Source organism: Hemicordylus capensis, chromosome 6 (genome assembly GCF_027244095.1).
Source record: "Hemicordylus capensis ecotype Gifberg chromosome 6, rHemCap1.1.pri, whole genome shotgun sequence".
NCBI lineage: Eukaryota > Metazoa > Chordata > Lepidosauria > Squamata > Cordylidae > Hemicordylus > Hemicordylus capensis.
Window position 1 is genome coordinate 150,169,471 of NC_069662.1, and position 20,093 is coordinate 150,189,563.

Consider the following 20,093-nt stretch of genomic DNA (forward strand, 5'->3'; position numbering starts at 1 on the left):
ACGTGAATGGGTGTATTGGAACTTAATCACCCACAAGAAACAGCTGGATATATTTGGATTAATCTTAACTAGGAAAGGTGAATCCTTGCACTATGTCAAACATATTCAAAGGTTAGAGAACATAGAGAATGGGGTAGCATTCACATTTGGCTACCCAAAAATCCATTTCCTTGTGTCTATTATTTCTCCTATTTACTCCTCTGGTTATTTATTTATTTATTATTTATCTAGTACATTTCTATACCGCCCCCATACATAAAAGTCCCTGGGTGGTTCACAATCTAAAAGCAACCATTAACACATTACTATGGTTTAAACAATTTAACATACAAATAAAAACTCTAAAACCTGAAGCTTTAAAACTATGAAATAAAAGCCTGGCTAAACAGGTATGTGTTCAGGTCCTTCTTAAAATTATTCAGAGAAGGGGAAACTCTAATTTCATTAAGAAGCATGTTTCAGAGTCTTGGGGCAACATTACAAAAGGCCCGGTTTCAAGTTACCAACAACTGAGCTCCCCAGATGATCTTAATAGGCGTCAGGGTTGATGAAGAAGAAGGCGTTCTCTTAAATACCTTGGACCCAAGCCATTCAGGGCTTTATAGGTAATAACCAACACGTTGCATTTTGCCCAGAGACTTAATGGCAGCCTGTGCACTTCTTTGAATGGGTATAATGTGATCTCATTGGGCTGTTGCAGCTGGCAGCGGCCCGTGTTTGGCCACTGCCATGCCCCCTGGCCCCACCCTGCCACATCTGACATCAGATGTGGGGGCGTGGTCTCCCTCCTAAACAGAGCTGTGCAGCCCCATTGGGGGGGGGGGAGATCGGCCCACACTGCGTTGGGCAGCATGGGCCGGAGCAACTCTCCCTGCCTTTAAGGCAGAGAGAACCACTCCTGGCCTCACTCCAGGAAAATCACTCTGGCCGTGCTGCCAATGCAGCACAGGGCGATTTTGGTCCCAAACTGGGTCGCACAGCCTCATTTGGAAGTGAAATAATGCCCCCCACGTATGATGCCAGATGCGGGGGGGGGGGGTTGTCCGTGGCTGTGAGGCATGACCCCTGAGGGCAGTGGCCCGGGTTCTTTGAACCCATTCGCCCAGTGGTGGCTCCACCCCTGGCTACCATGTCTCATAGTGACCACTCGGGGGCGGGGGGGAGTTAGGGTCATGGATAAAAGTGCTGGACTCCTCCCCTCTTTGTTCTTCCATTGTTAGTCTCCATTTTGTCTCTCCAGAGATGGCTGTTTGTTTTGGTCTCTCTCTTCAGCCATGGATGACAGCTGAAATAAGCTGGCGGCGATTTCACATTTGTTTGTAACTTTTTTAAAAAATAAATAATTGTAGTTTTTCAGTACTAAAGAACTGTCTCAAGACCTCTTGCTTTGCTTCTTTCTCACCAAACTGGTTTTGCTCTGCTATTTGGGGACTGAACTTCCATTCTTCTCCTACACGGGCATCCCCAGAGACCAACCTGGCTGCTACATTCTGTACTAGCTGCAGTTTCTGAACTATGTACAAAGGCAGCCCAACGTAGGGCACATTGCAGTAGTCAAGTCAAGTCATATGCACCATTTTTTTTAGGTTGTTTATCTCCAGAAATGGATATAGCTGTTGTATCAGCCGACGCTGATAAAAAGCACTCTTGGCCACTGCCTCAACCTGAAGGATCTGGGAGAGGTTTGGGTCCAGACGTACTCTCAGACTACATACCTGCTCCAGAACAGGCAGACCCCATCTAGAACAGGAAGATCTAAACCAGTTCCTGAGTCTCAACCTCCCACAAATTATCTCCAGTTTGCTCATCTTCCTCATCCAGCCCATTACTACTTCTAGCAATAGCAATAGCAATAGCACTTACATTTATATACTGCTCTATAGCCGGAGCTCTCTAAGCGGTTTACAATGATTTAGCATATTGCCCCCAACATTCTGGGTACTCATTTTACTGACCTCGGAAGGATGGAAGGCTGAGTCAACCTTGAGCCCCTGGTCAGGATCGAACTTGTAACCTTCTGGTTACAGGGCGGCAGTTTTACCACTGCGCCACCAGGGGCTCTTTCTAGGCAAGCATTTAGGAAGTTAGGCCATTTCCTGATGAAGTTGACATGGAGAAATAGATTTGGGTGTCATCAGCATATTGACAAAATCCTGCTCCAAATCGCCTGATGATTTCTCCCAGCAGTTTCATGTAGATGTTAAAAAGCATTGGAGACAATATGGAGTCTGGTGGAATTCCATACCAGAGCTCTTGTTTTGAAGAGCAAGAGTCTTCAAGTGACACATCTGGAACCTACTTGAGAGGTAGGAGTGGAACTACTGCAAAGCTGTGCCTCACACTCCCAAACCCTTTAGGTGCCCTAGAAGCATACCATCGCCAATGGTATCAAAATCAGCTGATAAATCAAAAAATATCAACAGTCACAATCCCCCTGTCAGTTCCTAATTGGAGATCATTCAACAGGCCGACCAAGGCCATCTTAACCCCATAGCCGGCCAAAAGCTAGTTTGAAATGGGTCAGATAATCTGCTTCATCCAAGACTGCCTGGAGCTGAGATGCCACCACCCTCTCAATCGCCTTGCCCAACCATGGGAGGTTGGAGATAGGCCTATAATTGCCTAATTCTCAGGGATCCAATGAAGGTGTTTTTTTCAAAAGTGTTCTAATAATTTCCTTCTTGGGACAAGGAGGCATCCTGCCCTTCCTCAGAGTAGCACTGATGATCTTACCAAGACCCTCTCTAATAACCTCCCTGCTAGATGTTACAAGTCATGCAGAGCACGGGTCAAGAGGACAGGTGGTAAAGCACTTTGTCCACATCCTCAGGAGTCATAAACTGAAATTGATCCAGTTAAACATCATAAGAGGAGATGCTGGACAGTAGACTCTAGGCAGTAACTGTAGAGGCTAGTTCAGCTCAAATACAAGAATTTTTTTCTGCCAAAAAAAAAAAAAAAGCATTAAAAACATCACAATGGGTAACTGATGGATCCCTGCCTCTGCTTCCTTCCCCTTTCTCTCTTACATCCATTTTATTATTGTGATTCCCTTGGGACAGGGACCTTTATTCTCACTGGCAGATATCCAGATTAAATTACTCATGAGTAGTTCTAATGAAATTAATTGGACAAGTTAGCCATGACTAACTTGTTCATTAATTTCAGTGGGACTAATCATGGATGATTTGGTCTGGCTCTTTGCAAATCACCATGTACTATGGATGGTAAAAGAAAAGGAGGAGGAGGAGGAGGAGGAGGAGGAGGAGGAGGAGGAAGGTGAAGTCCCAAGGTCATATTGAAAAATATGGTACAAAAATTCTACATTAACAAAGGTTCAGTTGGAAATGAATGTTTTTCCCCCCTTGTAACTGGAACATTCTACCACATTCAGTATAGCTTTGGATGTTCACTTTTTCTCTTTTTTGCATTGTATTTGAGTTTACTAACAATTACATGATATTTTTATTCGTGGACTTACAGACATTCATTTTTCATATTGCTTCACTGTTGGTTTTCTTGGACCTTCCTTTCATGGGCCATGTATTTTCATCTCACCAAAAGGAAGGGGAGGGAATTGAACGCTTATATCATGCAGTCTTTCTGAAAATGTAAGCAGTTCAGCCTGATGGTGCTCATTGGGTGAAGAAGAAATTGTGGTTGAATTCAACATAGTACCGAGTCAGGTCCATTGAGCCCTGTTCCCTATGGCTCTCAGTAGCTCTCTCCCAGTCTTACCCAAGATGCTTTTCGCTAGATATACTGGGGATCGAACCTAGGACCTTGTGCATGCAAGACATGTACCACTGAACTACAACCCCCTCCATGAAGTCATATAGCTCAGAAGCAAAGAATGGATGGAGGGGCAAGTGAATTGAAGTATCTGCTACTGAAGGGGTGAAAGGTAGCAGAGACCTTGTTCAAGAGAAGGAGATTAGCTTAGGCCCAGGCTAAAATTGAACAACTTTATAGCTAGTCTTAGAGTTATCAGACTTCTCATAAGGTGATCAGTGTTGCTCATCACATTTGAAAAATACATTTATTTTCGCATTATCTTTCTTTTAATGGTGTGTTATTACTTTACATTTCCTATCTGTGTGCCTATATTTTCCATTTCAGGTTTAGTCTAAAAATATGTTTAATTACAGTGTGCCTGTTACTGGGGTGATGGGGAGACCAATAAATGCAGAGAGTTAATTTTAATGATGATTACTATTTAATGGGTGAATATTTTTAGCTAAATTTAAAATGCAAAAAGGGTTTGCTGTTTTGGTGGGACACAGAGCAAATGGAGGGAAAGAACTTCAAAATGTGTAACAGGCGCAGATAACACATTATATTAATTCAAATTAGGGGAAGGAATTTATGGAAGAGGCCAGTCTTTGGTTGTATACATTGCACATAAATCAAGAGTGATAAAGGGTGGATTTTTTTCTTCTTCAAATGAAAGGGAAGAGCCAGGCTCGGCAGCTTTCATATAGAAGTGATCGCTTGACATGTCTGGCCAAGAATCTCAAATGCTTTGCTGTGCATTATCACATCCATTTTATGGGAATATTAAGCATCTGTCAGTTTTCAAAGAGAGAGAAGATGGCACTCCTAGAACTCATAGGGAGCTGCATACAATGTGTACACGGCATGGCTAACATCTGCTAAGAGAAGGGAATGGAATTTTCCAGAGAACGGCATGTTATGAATCACCATGGCTGAAAACATGTTCCAATAAATAATCCCTCTTTGTGTGAAGGGTAATGCAGTGGTTGCAAAATGCCTGTTCCAGTGGTCTTTGACCCCCAGTATCTGTTCTTGAACTCCATTTTGAGGCGGTTTATTTTCACAGTTGAAACGTTAGATGAAACCATAATATTTACTATTCCACATTTGTTCAATGTCAGTGTAATATATTGCTAGGCAACACCCAGCAATGAAAGAGAAGGAGTGTCACTTTTCATTCAGCGTATCAGCTAAAAAGGGCAGCCGCTGAATGACAGCCTAGTTTGATAATCCCTTATTGAGCTAGATAGTTGTACCAGAACCAAAATATTAATGGAGACTTTCATTTCCTCCTCTATAAACATTCCGGTGAATATGGTGCTTATGAAAGAAGCTGGGTTGGACAGGTCTGGCATATACCAAAGTTCTGTATTTACCCAGATGACAAGCAGCCACAGGTACAGCCTGCCCATGCTTGAACCTAATCCATAAGTGCCATGAACAGCAGGTGAACAGGTAGTTTTAGTTCTGGGACAAACCTCATTTAATCCATGCCACAACACATGAGGTTGGAGAATGCTTTAAAAACCTTTCCATCTTTTGTGATAGGTCTTGAACTGGAATCTGGAATAGTTTCCATGTGGGTCAAGATCCCTACGGGCTGGATCCAGCCAGGCGGCCATGAACAATTCAGATTGCCTAATTCTATACTATTTTTTTTAACCATAAGCTCGCTTCACACATTGGCAGACATACTGCACAATGGTCTGTGTGCACAGTTGCACAAAATTGTATTAGAAATGAGAATTCTAAAGCATTGTTAGCACCATAGTAACCTCTTCTGGCCTCTAGAGGCATGATGAGATGTTTAGGTCTGTCTTGTTCAGTTAGGCCATATTCACATTTAATGGGAAACTGGAGTTGACATCCAAAGGTGTCCAACTGTGGTTCAGACACAAAAGTGACCCAAGGTTTCCCTCCCCAAACTCCAATTTGAACCTTTGGTTTGTAGTGAGTTTCACTACTCCTAACTGAGGTTTGCATTTGGGATCATTACATCCGAATGCTGCATTGGAGTCCCGGTGAGCTCTAACCGAGTTGAGGAGGAGGAAGCTCCTCCTTCGCTCCGGCTGTGGTTGGCTGCTGGGGCTGTCCTTCATTCCAGAAGAAAGTTCACACAGCCAGTTCTTCTACCCAAACAAGCCAGTTCTTTATCCTCTCTGCAATCTCCCTGAGTGCAGGTATTGGTGGTTACATCCGAATGCACCAGGGATGTGGGGAGGACAGAACCATGAATCCATTGGACTCTCGGTTCCGCATTACATGCAAATGTGGCCTTAAGAGTCTGTTAGAACTATTCAGTTGTTGCTGAAGTGCCTGAAGTGCCTGTTTGGGTATGGTGTTCAATGACTCTCTCTCAGTATGTGATGTTTTAGATGTTTTCATTTCTTAATAAATCTTAATTTTTTTTAACTCAACCTAATGTCTCTAGATAATTTCTGGGGCTGAACCTCTCTACCACCAGAGCATACTCTGCTGTTTGAGGGTTTTGATGTTGCTCCTCACATGCCACAACAGAGTGCTCCTCTGCAAAAGTAGTCATGTGATGAGCAGTCATTGCAAATATAATGCATTATTATTTGCAATGACCGCCCATCACATGACTGCTTTTGCAGTCATGTGATGCAAACTTGGAAATGTAGGACCAACAAAATGAAGTATATTTTCCACACAACATATAATTAATCTATGGAATTCTCTGCCACAGGACACAGTGATGGCCACCAGCTTGAGTGGCTCTAAAAGGGGCTTAGACAAATTCATGGAAGACCATTCTATCAGTGGCCATTAGTCTTGATGGCTATAGGCTACCTCCAGGTTCAGAGGCAGGGTGCCTTCGAATACCAGCTGCAGGGCAGCAGCGGCAAGCATCTCCTGCATGCGGACTTTCCAGAGGCATTTTGTGGGTCACTGAAAAGTGGTATATAAATCAAACAATAAAGAAACAAACAAACTCTGACTCTGATGTGGCAGGCTCTAGCTTGGATAACCATTCCTCCTAGACAGACTACACGTGCTCCTCGGAGAGAAGGTAGGGAATCAATCTAATGCATTAATATCAAGGCATCTGTAGGGAAAAGGTTGCACCAAAAATGATCATTCAGATCTCTCCATATGGTGTTTACTGAAAAAGGTCTGTGAGCAGGGATACTGCTGGCTCCCATTCCTGGGGGAAAAAAATTCAATGACTAAATCATTTGATTTTAGATTCTTTATTCTCCGGCATTAATTAGATTTCTACTGAAGGCACCCTTGGTCTTGAATCATTCCTCTTGGAGACAAATAGTGTGCATGCTGATTCTCGCAGTATACGATCATGTATCTTCAGAGAGAGGTGTGTGTGTGTGTGTTTTTGTGTTTGTGTGTGTGTCACCACCCATGCTGCATTCACAACTTTAAACAATCAAAAGCAAAGTAATGATGACTCAGATTGGATGGAAAATCAGAGAAATATTCTGGCCATGTTTTCATCCACATATTGGCCCTTGGAATTGTTTTGAATGTTTCATTTCCTGTGAATATGACTTTTAAGACAGATGGAAAGAAAGAAAGAGGTTCAAGGATACACACTAGGCCTGGTCACACAACTATCAATGCCAAGGTAGGAGGCCTTGTACCCTGGTTTGCATGGCTGTGTGAATTCACCAAAATCCCTCCAACCCAGGATGCTCAAAGCAGTGTAGCCCAGCTTTTGTACCCTGCTCTTTACCAAGGTAGGAAGAGAAAAGAGCTCTCCTACTTTGCTTTTCTGGTTGTGTGGATCCACTCACCTTTCCTATCAGCTGTGGTCTGGAAACAATAGAAAACTGTGGCTACAGGGGCTGCCAATGTGCCACTCTGCCAAGCACACTCGATGATCCTATACTAAAAGTGTGAGGAGAGTCCTCCCTGGTTGCATATGAATGAGGGACTTGGTATGTGAGCACTGTGAGATATTCCTCTTGGGGGATGGAGCCACTCTGGGAAGAGCAGAAGTTTCCAAGTTCCCTCCCTGGCAGCTTCTCCAAGATAGGGCTGAGGGAGATTCCTGCCTGCAACCTTGGAGAAGCCGCTGCCAGTCGGTGTAGACAATACTGAGCTAGATAGACCAATGGTCTGACTCAGTATATGGCAGCTTCCTATGTACTTGCAGCTGTTTCAGCAGGGCTAGTCCTGCCTCTTGCTCCTTTGTGGCCAATCAGGGGACAACTGCTGTTGTAATGGGGCTTTCCAGTCTACTGGCAGAGCAAAGCATGCTGGGAAGGCCTGCTAGGTTTTCAGAGAGTTCTCTATGCTTGCAGCTCTGCTCTTTTTATAGGGACCTACGCTTAGAATTAATATTTCTATTGCTGGCTCGTTCCCAGGAAATTTGCCTAGCCAACAAGTGGCCTTCCTGCTTGAGGATAGTATTCCTGCCATTACTCAGAAAGTGGCGGGTTCCTGTGTGGCAGCTCGAAGAGTGTGTCGGCTTCTAATTAATAAATTCAGTGCTGCCTTGTAGCTTTCTAGTCCTAGTATAGTTGGTGGGTTTGGAGACTGCTGACCTGTTAATCTTTTTAGTTGTTATTTATGTCTTTTATTTAATTGAATATTCATTTGTCTATTTTATCTTTTTTTGAGTTTTAGTAATTAACTCCCACCTTAAGATTGGGAGGTTCTTGGTGGTTCCAGTATTATACCCGAGGGTATTGTGATAAAAGTGGTATTATGTTTTTATTTTAAACTGTGTTATATGTTCTATTCTATTCCTTTGTTGTGCTGCTCAGAGACTGTAATAAACTTTGATTGACTGATATGCTTTCAGCTCTCAATTGCAGCAATGCACACCTTGCCTGGGTCACTCATGTGGTTTCTGGGCTTGCTGACTCAAACAGAGGTTCTGTTACTACTAGGGTAGGAGCTCTTTAACCCTCCAACCCACTCCCATATGGTCATGTAAAAGGCCCTATTAGTCCTTTTGCACAGGCAATAAAATGATTTGGGGCTGTAGGCCAGTTGTAGAGTATCTGCTGTTCATACAGACAGTCCCAGATTAGTTACACAGAAGAATCACAAGATTAGGCTGACTCTGCCTGGCATAATTTGTCTTTTCACTGATGTCTGGGATAGTCTTGATGCATTAAAAAGTCATTTGGTGGGCGAAACTAAAGGTCTCCTTTTTTATTTTTTATTTTTTAAACCCTTTAATTTAGGTCTCATTGAAATCAGTAGGCTATAGATTAGGTACAGCTAATTGGTCATATTGGATTTAAGTGAGATTTAACCACATTAACATTCTCTGGAATGGGAGCTTTGTCTGCTCAAGTCCGAATGGGGCTAGAATCCTAATGAGAATCTTTTGCAGGGAGCTTAGAACTCTGATGTTATACCAACTGTGTTGCATCACAGTTTACTCCTAAGCAAATTGTAAAGCACTGGCATTTAAAGTGTACAGCTTTGAAGCTATAAATGGTGTGGATCCAAGAAATCTTAAGGACAGCCTCCTTTTGTAACACGGTTTCACAGCTTTGGGCCTCCTGCAGATTTTGGACTACAGCTCCCATCATCCCCAACCATAGTGGCCAGTACTCAGGGATTATGGGTGCTGCAGTCCAACATCTTCAGTTTGTGCAGCCCTGTTCTGTATGAATCTACCTGTCCTCTTAGGTCCTCAGTCGGGGCCCTGCTCAATGTCCTCTTGCTTCCAGAAGAAAGATGAATCAGTACAAGACTTTTCAGCCATCAGTGGCTACTAGTCACGAAGGCTATATGATACCCTTTGGATCAGAGGAAGTATGCTTTGGAATACTAGTTACTGGGGGATAATGGTAAATGTCAGTTGCTGGGATTGGTGGCAAAAGGACATTATCTTCATTTTTTGTTTCTGGGCTCTCTAGAGACATCTGGTTCACCACTGTGAGAAACAAGATGATGCCTGGAATCGACCTTCGATCTAATCCAGAAGAGCTCTACTTAGGTGCATAGGCACCCTGGCTCTGGATCTTGCTTTCTCAGAAGGCTGGCATGGCCACCTAACCCCTTGCCATCTCATCCTCTTGTTCCAGAGGCCATCTGGAACAAGTGACATTAATTATACCTTGATACTGCTGCTGACTCTTCTTGCTGCTGACTCTGCATTAGGAACATTTCAACTGTTTTTGCACTGCTCTTAATGCCTCAATGAGTTGTTTTGTTCATTGGCCAACATGATCCACAGACCTCCGGCAATGGAAGCAGGGCTCCAGAGGGCTATGGGTCTGCAAGAAGCCTTCAGCACACTGAAGACATCTTTGCACACCAGACCAAGCATGGAGGGGAAATAGGGAGTGATTTTTGCATCTCCTCCCTCCCTACAAAAGCCTTTTCCACTTGTATAAATCTGCTCCTGAGGCCTGCACAACCCTCAACAACGTTATACAACTGTAAAGGGCTTCTGAAGGGGAAGGAGCGGTGTGAAAAACACTCCCCCCTCCCACTCTAGGCCCAATCTGCTGCACAGGGATGCTAAAGGCTTCTTGCAGATCTGCAGCTGTCCTTCTGTCACTGGAGGGCTGTGCATCATATTGGCTAGTGGATTTTAAATATTTTTGATAGCCACCTTTAAATATTTTTGATAGCCACCTTGAGTGTTTCTCCCTCAAAGCATGAAGTCAGGATATAAGAATACAAATAAATACAAAAGGGGCACTCACGCGATCCATTGCATTGATACTCATAAATCTGTATGTGACGCAAATCCCATAGCTGTCCTTACATTCATTTACAATTGTGCAAATGAGACGGACTTGAGAATGTGTACATATCAACATTATTTCAGTATGGGGAATGTGAATGGCAATGTCAAAGGGTGATGTTAATTTGCAGAAAACATCATGATTCCCCATGAAAAGTGGGCAAGAGGTGAGATATAAAACATTTAATATGGTCATGGAGGACTATAACCATAATCACATAAACAAGCTGAATGAAATTAAAAAGCACAGCAAGGAAAGCAAAGCGAGAGGATTCTTAAGAGGGTAAGGAAAATGATGAAGAGCCCGTTTCAATTATATCAGGAAGAAGTTGTCAGAGAACAAGACAACAGGACAAAATGGGGCTACTTAGTACAAAGTAAAGTTGTGCCATCGAGTTGGTGTTGATTCCTGGTGATCACAGAGTCATGTGGTTTTCTTTGGTAGAATATAGGAGGGGTTTACCAATGCCATCCCCTGCGCAGTATGAGATGATGCCTTTCAGCATATTCCTGAAATGTGTAAGATGGTGGATCCTAAGAAAGAGCTAATTGGCAATTGCATAAATGAGAAAGATGGCAGGTGAAAGATCTTGACACTATATTCTAAATATACAGAGCAAATGCCATCCAAAAATCAGAAATATTCAGAATTTTGGAATAAAAAATGTGCAGAGAAATGCACAAAGTTATGATGAGAACAAAACTTCTGATGCTTCCTCACTTCCTGCTAGTGCTCCACTAAATAACCCTTCCTGATGACACTTGGAGGAAAAAAGGAAATGTCTTTTTGTGTCATGATAATATCCGTCCAAGGCCCATTGGTCTGTTGTTAGCTGCTTGTTGAAATACTGGATGGAACATCTATAGTTCACAGTGCTGTCCTTTAAGCACTCTTAAATCTCCCATGTAATTTAAGGACTCAGTTGAGTTTTTCTGTTTGTGAGAGCCACTTGACAGCTTGGAGCTGTCCTGGGTCCTGGAGACCTTATTCTGCTTCTACTATCTGCTATCCTGACATTTTCTTACTACTGGCCCATCCTATCCTGCTGATGCCTACTATCCTGCTGCTTACTGCCCTCTTATCAAATCCCCAGTGTTTACTACTCACTGTCAGTCACACACCCTGGTCCAAGCTGACCCCTTCAGGACCTGACCCCTTCAGCACCCCATAGGCCCACCATCTAGGAAGGCATGAAATGCTTAGCCAATGTTATGAATTTATGACTGCCTGAATTAATAAAATATGTGTTGACTTCAGTTTGGATAAAATACATACAGAAGTTGCTCAATTCTAATGGAACTGGCAACAACATTTCAAAAAGATGAAGTTCAAAAAGAATTTCATTCCAAGAGGAATCATTTGAGTATGTTCAGGGAAAGCCAAATGAGTTTTTAAAAAAAAAACCAAGGAAATTTTCTTGGGCGGTGTGTGTGGGGGATTTTGCTTATCTCTAAATTTTCTACTTTTAATTCATAAGCCTATGCACTCAAACTCACCACTGTGTTACCAAATGTATCTGAAACACATCCACCTAAATCCGGACTACACAACTTCAGGCTTCCAGCTGTTATTGGACTACAGTTCCCATCATCCCCAGCCACAGTGGCCAATAGTCAGGGATGATGGGAGTTATAGTCCAATATCTTCAGGAGGGCTGATGTTGAACCATACAAACATGGTTTGAACTCATAGCTCATAGGAACATAGGAAGCTGCCTAATACCAAGTGAGACCATTGGTCCAAGCAGCTCAGTATTGTCTACAGACTGGCAGCAGCTTCTCCAAAGTTACAGGCAGGAGTCTCTCTCAGCCCTATCTTGAAGATGCCAGGGAGGAATTTGTAACCTTCTGTATGCAAGCATGCAGGTGCTCTTCCCAGAGCAACCCCATCCCTTAAGGGGAATATCTTACAGTGCTCACATCTGTAGTTTCCCATTCAAATTCAAAGCAGGGCAGACCCTGCTTAGCAAAGGAGACAATTAATGGTTGCTACCACAAGACCAGCTCTCCTCCCTATAGCTCCCTCATACCTCCCTATGCCCAGAGCAACAATGGGGCCATAGCTCAGTGGTAGAGTTTCTGCTTTGAATGCAGAAGGTCCCAGGTTCACTCCATGCCATCTCCGGGTAGGGCTGGGAAAGACCCCTGACTAAAAACCTGGAGAGCTACTGCCAGTAAGTGTAATCATACTGAACTAGATGGACCAAGGATCTGACCTGGTGTAAAGCAGCTTGCTAACAATCTTATATCTTGCTCCATGAGAAATCACATGTTTGTAGAGGTAAACTAAAGCATAATAATTTTCTGACTATCGTGGATGATGTAGCTGCGTGGACTGTAACAGAGCTTAGATCAGCAAAAGATTCTGATATTGTCTTCTGTCTTTTTACTCTATTAACTAGTTTCACTGAGTGGGGAGAGGCATCCATAAATTGAGAAGATCTGTGGAAGGAATGGTGAAACAATCATAAGATGTAAGAAGGCAGTAAAAAAGTCAAGCATGACTTGGTAAATTAGAGGCTAGGAAGATATAGTAAACACCTTCAAGCAATGTAATAAAGTGAATCTCTGAGTAGAATAATGCAGTTACAAATGAAATCCAAATAAAAGAGCAGATCACTGGGAGAAAAACAGTAAGGGAAAGAATGATATAGCAGAGTAAGCAACTAACCTTTTGACAAAGTTTGGTATTTTGACCATAATGGCCAGTATTCCCTCTAACAGGGATTCCCAGGTGTTGTTTACTACAACTCCCAGAATCCCCAAGCAAAAGCCATTATAACTGAGGATTCTGGGAGTTATAGTCAACAGCATCTGGGAATCCCTGCTATGATGACCACCACAACAACTACAATTACTAGCCAAGAATAATTGAATGATAGGAACATAAACCCATTACTGGATATAATTTTCAAGATGCACAATCCTGAAAAACATAGGTTGTTGATTTCCGAATACCCCCTGCCATAGTTCTCCTCAAATAGGTCAAGCTATTCCTCCCATCAGGTAATAATTTATTCTGAGCCAAATCAAATTAAATCAGATTCCCACCATGCATCAAATTAAATCAGATTCCTACCATGCCTCTAGTCTGATCCTTCAATCCCCTTCCACACAGCCAAAAGCCTGCCTCTAATCCACTAGCTCCCAATCCCATTCCTCTGCTCCTGTCCAGGTACTCATTTTCTTACCTTGCTGTGACTCCCTTCCCCAGATCCTGATGCTGGTACTGCTATGGCAGTGAGCCAGGTGCCAGAAAGCTATATTTCTTAACATTTCTGGCACCTGGCTTACTGCCACAGTCAGATGCTGGAGGCTTTCTTCATCCATCCCTTGGACCATTCTCACTACAGAGCCAGAACTATAGGATGGTAAGCAAGCAGAGGTGTGTGTTTGGGTGGGGTGTTAAAGACATATAGAGCTTGAAGGAAAGGGGATTGAAGAGAAGTGGATGGGAAGCAGCTATGGCTTTGAAGCAAGCAGGGGAGAGGAGGATGAAAGCAAGAAGTTGGGTGGGTTGGTCAGTCACTTGGTGGAGGGAGGAGTTGTGCTCATCTCTGACTCCGATTGAAAACCAAGCCAGAGAAGAAACCAGGGTTCATAATGCTCACCTTGATTTGAGGCAAGCATAATGAAGTTGTAACGCTTCCCTAGATTTGAGGTAAGGATAATGAGCTTGCAATGTTGTGGCAGGCAGCAGAAGTGATGTGAAGAGAATATGAAGGGGAAAGGTGCAGATAAGCAGAAGCATAGATAGCTGCGAGCTAGTCAGGTAGTAGGTCTGAGGAGAGAGTGCTCATTTTTTATTCTGGCTAGTAGTCCTTCTGTGATGTATCAAAGTACACAACACTTCAGTCAGACTGGAGACACTTTCTCTAGATCTGGTTCTTCCTACTTCAGTTCCATTCATCAACTACAAAAGAATGTATGTGGGTGACTTTCTTTCCTCAGGGGTATGAATAGGCTGCACACATGCAGAACAGAGTTGATTATCTGTACTTCCAAGAACTACAACTGCTTACAGTAGGATCTCATCTCGCTCCCTGCCATCCCTCACTTTGTTGCTGCTCCATTAAAAAAAACCCTGGCAAAATTGTTACACAGTTTTAAGTAGTAGCATATCAGACGGGGCGTCATCCTGCAAATTGTTCTGAAAATGAACGACATGCAAGAATTCCGTCAACCTTTTAATTCTTGTACAAATGGCGCAGGACTATCTGCTTCAGGGGTTGGAGGCTGTCATCAATCATGCAGCAGATACAAATCTGAACTGAAGACCAGGAAAAAGAGTGTAGAATATAGCCATCTACAAAACTCCCAATAACACCCACTGCTGTCTGCCACCGCAGCCTGTGGGCTGTTTAATCTGTATCTATGACACCAAATAGAAGTCTGGATCCTGCCTGCAGTGTATGGCACATGGTTGCATACTGCCATTTTAATAAAGTTTGAGTCTTTATGTGAAATGCCTTCTCCCACTTGCATTCTGAAGTGGTACAGTCCAGGAACAGTTTTATCACCTTGTATGCTCTTATTGAAGATGGGAACAGAGGCAATATGGAATGGAATGGAATGGAATTGGCCAGACCCTTATGATATGCAAATGACCCAGCCAGGGGCATAACTATAATAGGGCAAGGGGAGACAGTTGTCTGGGGGCCCACTGCCTTGCCCCCCCCCCGAGGCAAGTCACATGACTGACTCTCCCAGCCGTGCACCCACCCAGGCTTCCTTCAGTTGTATTCATCCTCCGAAATTGATGTACTGCACATAGATTTTTAAAGAGAATTCAGTATTCTTGCTTCTTCCTGACTGTAAACTATTCTATCTGAGCCAAAATGGAGGACTGAGCCAAAATGGGGAACCAGTTTCATGAAAACGTATGCCGAAACTGAAGAGATACTCCCATCTTTTAGCAGTTATTTAGAGATGACTGTAAAATGTCCAAGAAGCTATTCCATTTTTAGAATGATAACTGATTGGCTAGGATGACTCATGTGACCTATGTGTCCTCATTCTAATAGGCTTCATTTGCCCTTTGTAATTTGTTATGTACCATTCATGTAGTGATGTGCACAAATTGATTTGGCACATCCAGTAGGGATGTGCTGAATCACTTCAGCACGCCCCACCAAATCATTTCAGTGGGGTGGGGAGCAGTACTACTGAGCATGAGTAAAGCCAGTCCTTACCTGCTCCTCCTCTGCTCCACTACATTTCCTGGTGCAGCGGGACACTGCTCAGAAGTTCATGTGCGGCTGTGGTGCTGCATTCAACAGCTTGCACATGGCGGTGGGATGCACATGGCAGCCGTGCATGTGCGGTGGCCATGTGCATCCCTCCACCATGCTGCATGGAATGCACATGGACTCAGCTGCACATGTGCTTCTGAGTGATGCAGCAACACACCAGGAAATGCAGTGGGACAGCAGAGGACTGGCTTTACCTGTGCTTAGAGGTACCACTCTCCACCTTGCTGAAATGATTCATGCACATCCCTACACTGATGGTGGTAAACTTGTAACAAATCTGACCAAAAGAGGCCACCAGTGGATCTTTTTGTGGCAGTAAAGAAAATTTGCTTTTCTGTGCCAATTTTGTGTGCATAATGTCATCCTGCAGAGCTTCACCCACTTCACCACCCACCCATAGATACTTTCTATGGATTGGTATGGAGAATCAAACTGCGGAACAGAAGCAGGATGTAATTATACACTGTTTGGACTTATTGCGTGGGAGACCTTTCAGCCTGTTGTATGGGCTGTTTTACCTGAGGATTTGGACAGGCTCCTTGGAGGATTGAGGCCTTTCATGTACATTCTGGTTCCTTGCCCACCTTGGCTATTGAAATCTGCCAGGATGGAGCTGCACTGGGAGTGCTCTGTCCCAGGTTAAAGTGGGGACACAATGCCACAGCTACCATCAACTGCACTTGTGGGAAGGGGACATTGCCTGCAAGACACACACCCCTGCTCTTCATTGGCTGGGCTATTTGAGGCCCTTTGTGAGTAGCTCTCCTTCCTCATGCTTTCTTCCACAGGAGAGGCCAGGAGCAAGTCCACCTCCACTTGTACATGGTGGATAAGATAGTGCTCTTCTGTGAACTGTGGGGGAGAATTTGAGCCAAACCCCTTATTTAGCAGAGAAACCCAGTGTGATGAGAACAGAACTCAAGGAGGAGATCTGAAGGCAATTGCTTAAGGTCGAAAACAAGTAAAGTACCTTAAACAAGTTAAGGTCAAAAACAAGTTAAACACACGACCGAAGTGAAGCACCTCAAGGTGGTTTGTTGGGAGAGTGGGCTTAGCCCACTCTCCCCACAGACGGGCAGGGACCACAACAGAGCCATTAAGAGTAGTGGGGATCGAGGGCTGCTGGAAGTCCCAGAATGCCCCTTGGGAGTGTACAGGGAATTCTGGGGAGACCCCTGTTCTGGGAGGCTTATTGGAGTTTTCCTGCCGGGGATCTTCTTGTGAGTGACCATGGCGACTCATCATTGCCAAATCGCAGTTAGTGGAGCGCTTGCTCTGCTAACCTTGGTTTTTTTTGGGGGGGATAAGCGGGCTAACTGCTGGGAGCCACAAAGTTCATGGAGGTTCTCACAACCATGCAAAAGTGGGTTGGACTCCCTTAGCCCGCTTTCGAGCAGTTGTGTGAATAGCCTCAAGGTTTTTTTTCAATAAGTTACAAACTGATCTAGAAAAGCCTATATCCTGTAGGAGCTACCTCATGGTGGAAAGAAGAAGAAAAAAGGACAGAGCGAGCACAGAATAAGGGAATGTCCTAAGGGTATCAAGCTACCAATCAGAAGAGATTAGAGCAGAGGTACAAGAAATAAGAGAGAAACAAGGGGGGCAATCCTATACTCTCTACCTCTACTCCTAATGTCCCCAGTGGCCTATAGAAATAATTGGTGTTGAGTCGATGCCAATGGAGTCACATCTCTAATATGAACTGGACCCATTTAGCTGTACTTTGGTTCATGTGTCTGGCTCTGTTTTCCACTCTTTTAATCATTATCCCCAAATATGCTATAGACAATTTAATAGACATGGCTTTATTCATTTATTTTCAATGCCATCCAGGGTATTTGAATAAATGAAGTGGTACAATGTAATTATTATCCTTTAAAAAAACAACCCTCGGATAAGCTGTTTGGGTCAGGTTTATTTGTTGCAGCTAATTGCCTGCCTGAAATATATCAACAATAAACATGTTGGACAACCTAACAGCAAACGACAATTAGTGCGCCAGTGTTGTGTAGTGGGCAGAGGGCCAGACAGATCAGGAAGACTGGTGTTCAAATCTCATGAAGTCCACTGGACCAGTCACCCCACCAGTGCAGCCCAACCTAACCGGCAGGGTTATGGTTAAGATAAGGTGGGAGAACCCTCCCATAGGCCATTTAGATTCTTGGGTGGGAGAAATCTATGGAAACTTCCTACATCATGTCAAAATGAAGTATCTGTTCCAATTAGACTTTACCTATAACTTAAATCACTACTGCCTCTGCTGCACACACTTAGTTTTAGGCTTATTTTTAGAAAAGCATGCCAATCATATTGATTTATGTCAAATTAAGTGTGATTTATTTTTTCTTATGCAGATGGCTTAGAGGCAGGAAATTAAGCAAGCCCTTTTCAGTAACCATATTGGCTGGAAGAAAACTGCAGTCTTGATAGGAGGAAAAGGATAATTGTTTTCTAGAAAGCTATCCCCTAGGTATGGAACATTTGCCAAAAAAACAGAGACGTAAAGGAAGAAAAGAAAGCACATCCCAACTGTTCTGATAACTGTAGCAGCCATATAGAGCAGATGGATTGTGAGTCCAAGATGCTGTCACAGAGAACCGATGTTGCATGTATGCACAAACTTAGACAAATTCATGGAGGACAGGTCTATCAATGGCTACTAGTCTGGTGGATGTAGGCCAACCAGTTTCAGAGGCAAGATGCTTCTAAATACCTGTCGCAGGGGAGCAATAGCAAGAGAGAGGGCATGCCTTCACCTCTCACCTGTGGGCTTCTCAGAGGCATCTGGTGGGTCACTGTGTGAAACAGGATGTTGGACTAGATAGGCCTCGGGCCTGATCCAGCTAGGCTGTTCTTATGTTCTTAAATGGAATTAAGATTGTGACTGCCATGCTGGACATTGGCACAGCCATTTTAAAGAGTTTTCATAACTCTGCATGGTTAGGATTGCATGACTCTGTGTGAATTTATGTATGCAAGTGAGAATTAGGAGGCGTTTCCTCTGGGAGAACTAGCAAGCCTAGTTGTATTGGCTGACATACTGTGTGGCAAGCTGGCCATCCAAGAGAGATGCATGCCCACTGCTTCCAAGCCAGCCAAGAGTCTGTCGTGCAGCTTCCAAAGGCTGCTCTGTGCCTGTGAAACTGTGACTTACTTCCATTGGGAAGGATGGGAGTACGTTGCAACTGCGATGACACATAGCTTTGGAGGAGCAGAGCAGTCCACCCCCTTTGAAAGCTGCATTGATGGGCTCTTGGCTGGCTCAGAAGCCGTGAGTGTGCACCCTTCTTGGGTAGGTAGCTTACTGTGCAGCATTAGCGAAGGGACTATCAAGGTCCAGAGATGGGCTCTAGCCTATGCTTGGTCAGATTTGTGATGGGTATATCACCGTCAGTAGGACACTGATGCATATCCTGCCACACATCACTTGTGTTGCCTGCTTCAGGCCATGGTGGGACTTATACTGTTGTATACTGTAAATAGGAGAGGTGTTGATAGAGCGACACTTCTGCAGGAACAGTCATCTGGCACTGCTGGAAGAAGGCTATGGGCACAGAGGAGACTTGTAGTGAGCCCTGAGTCCTGAGGGCTCTTGGCAGCTGCCCAGCTATGCCCATCCCTGAGGCTGGCCCTGCTAGCCACATATTGACAGCACTTCACTGTGATTGGAATCCAATTCTTTAGCACTAAATACATGGCAAAAAGGATGGCCTGATCTGTCTCATTCTGCTTTGGCTACATTGTACATTCCTTACGAATTGTGTTCTGGGAACATGGCAAACCAGTCCAGTGCCCCCTACCATTTATAAGCACTAACACGATACACTAACATGGCAGTAGTATAGATACTCCCCACCATCCAAGCCGATTTAATCTCTCTGGCCAGGAGTAAGTGGGCTCACATTCATGTATCACAGCGAAAACATTCCCTTCCCATAATAGCATTCATTCTAAAATACACACCGATCAATATTTGCAATTTGGTTACCTTCCAGGTGTGTTCCTTTCCGATGAATTTATGGCATAGACAATTTACACAGGAAACAGGCTGTAGGACTGTAAGGTCATGCAAGAGTCCTCCTGGCAGAGGCAGCAACTCCAGCTGTTACAATGACATTCCTAATGCAATGACTTTTCAGTGAACAGAATCAAAGGACTGAAGTGTGTTTCCCCCTCTGCCTTCACATGCACCATTAACTATGCAATCAGTGATCAAATTACATTGTGTTCAGTGACACCACCTTGGCTCACCCTGAAGGTTTAGGAAACCTACTGTTCTTTTGTACCCTGTCCAAAATGTACAAACCCCAGGGCCACATCACTAATATTTGTCTAGCAAGCAGCAACAAGTTGAGCAATTATGAATGAAGCAGAGT

The 20,093-nt window shown here is 43.8% G+C and overlaps 1 long non-coding RNA gene across 1 annotated transcript in view; it reads right to left on the reverse strand.

The window, feature by feature from the left end:
- LOC128331682 (uncharacterized) overlaps positions 1–19,822 on the reverse strand; it is a 33,296-nt gene extending 13,474 nt beyond the window's left edge. The window contains exon 1 of the long non-coding RNA XR_008310398.1: positions 19,706–19,822. This is a non-coding gene — a long non-coding RNA (uncharacterized LOC128331682). The remainder of the gene's footprint in view (positions 1–19,705) is intronic.
- Positions 19,823–20,093: the final 271 nt, after the last annotated feature.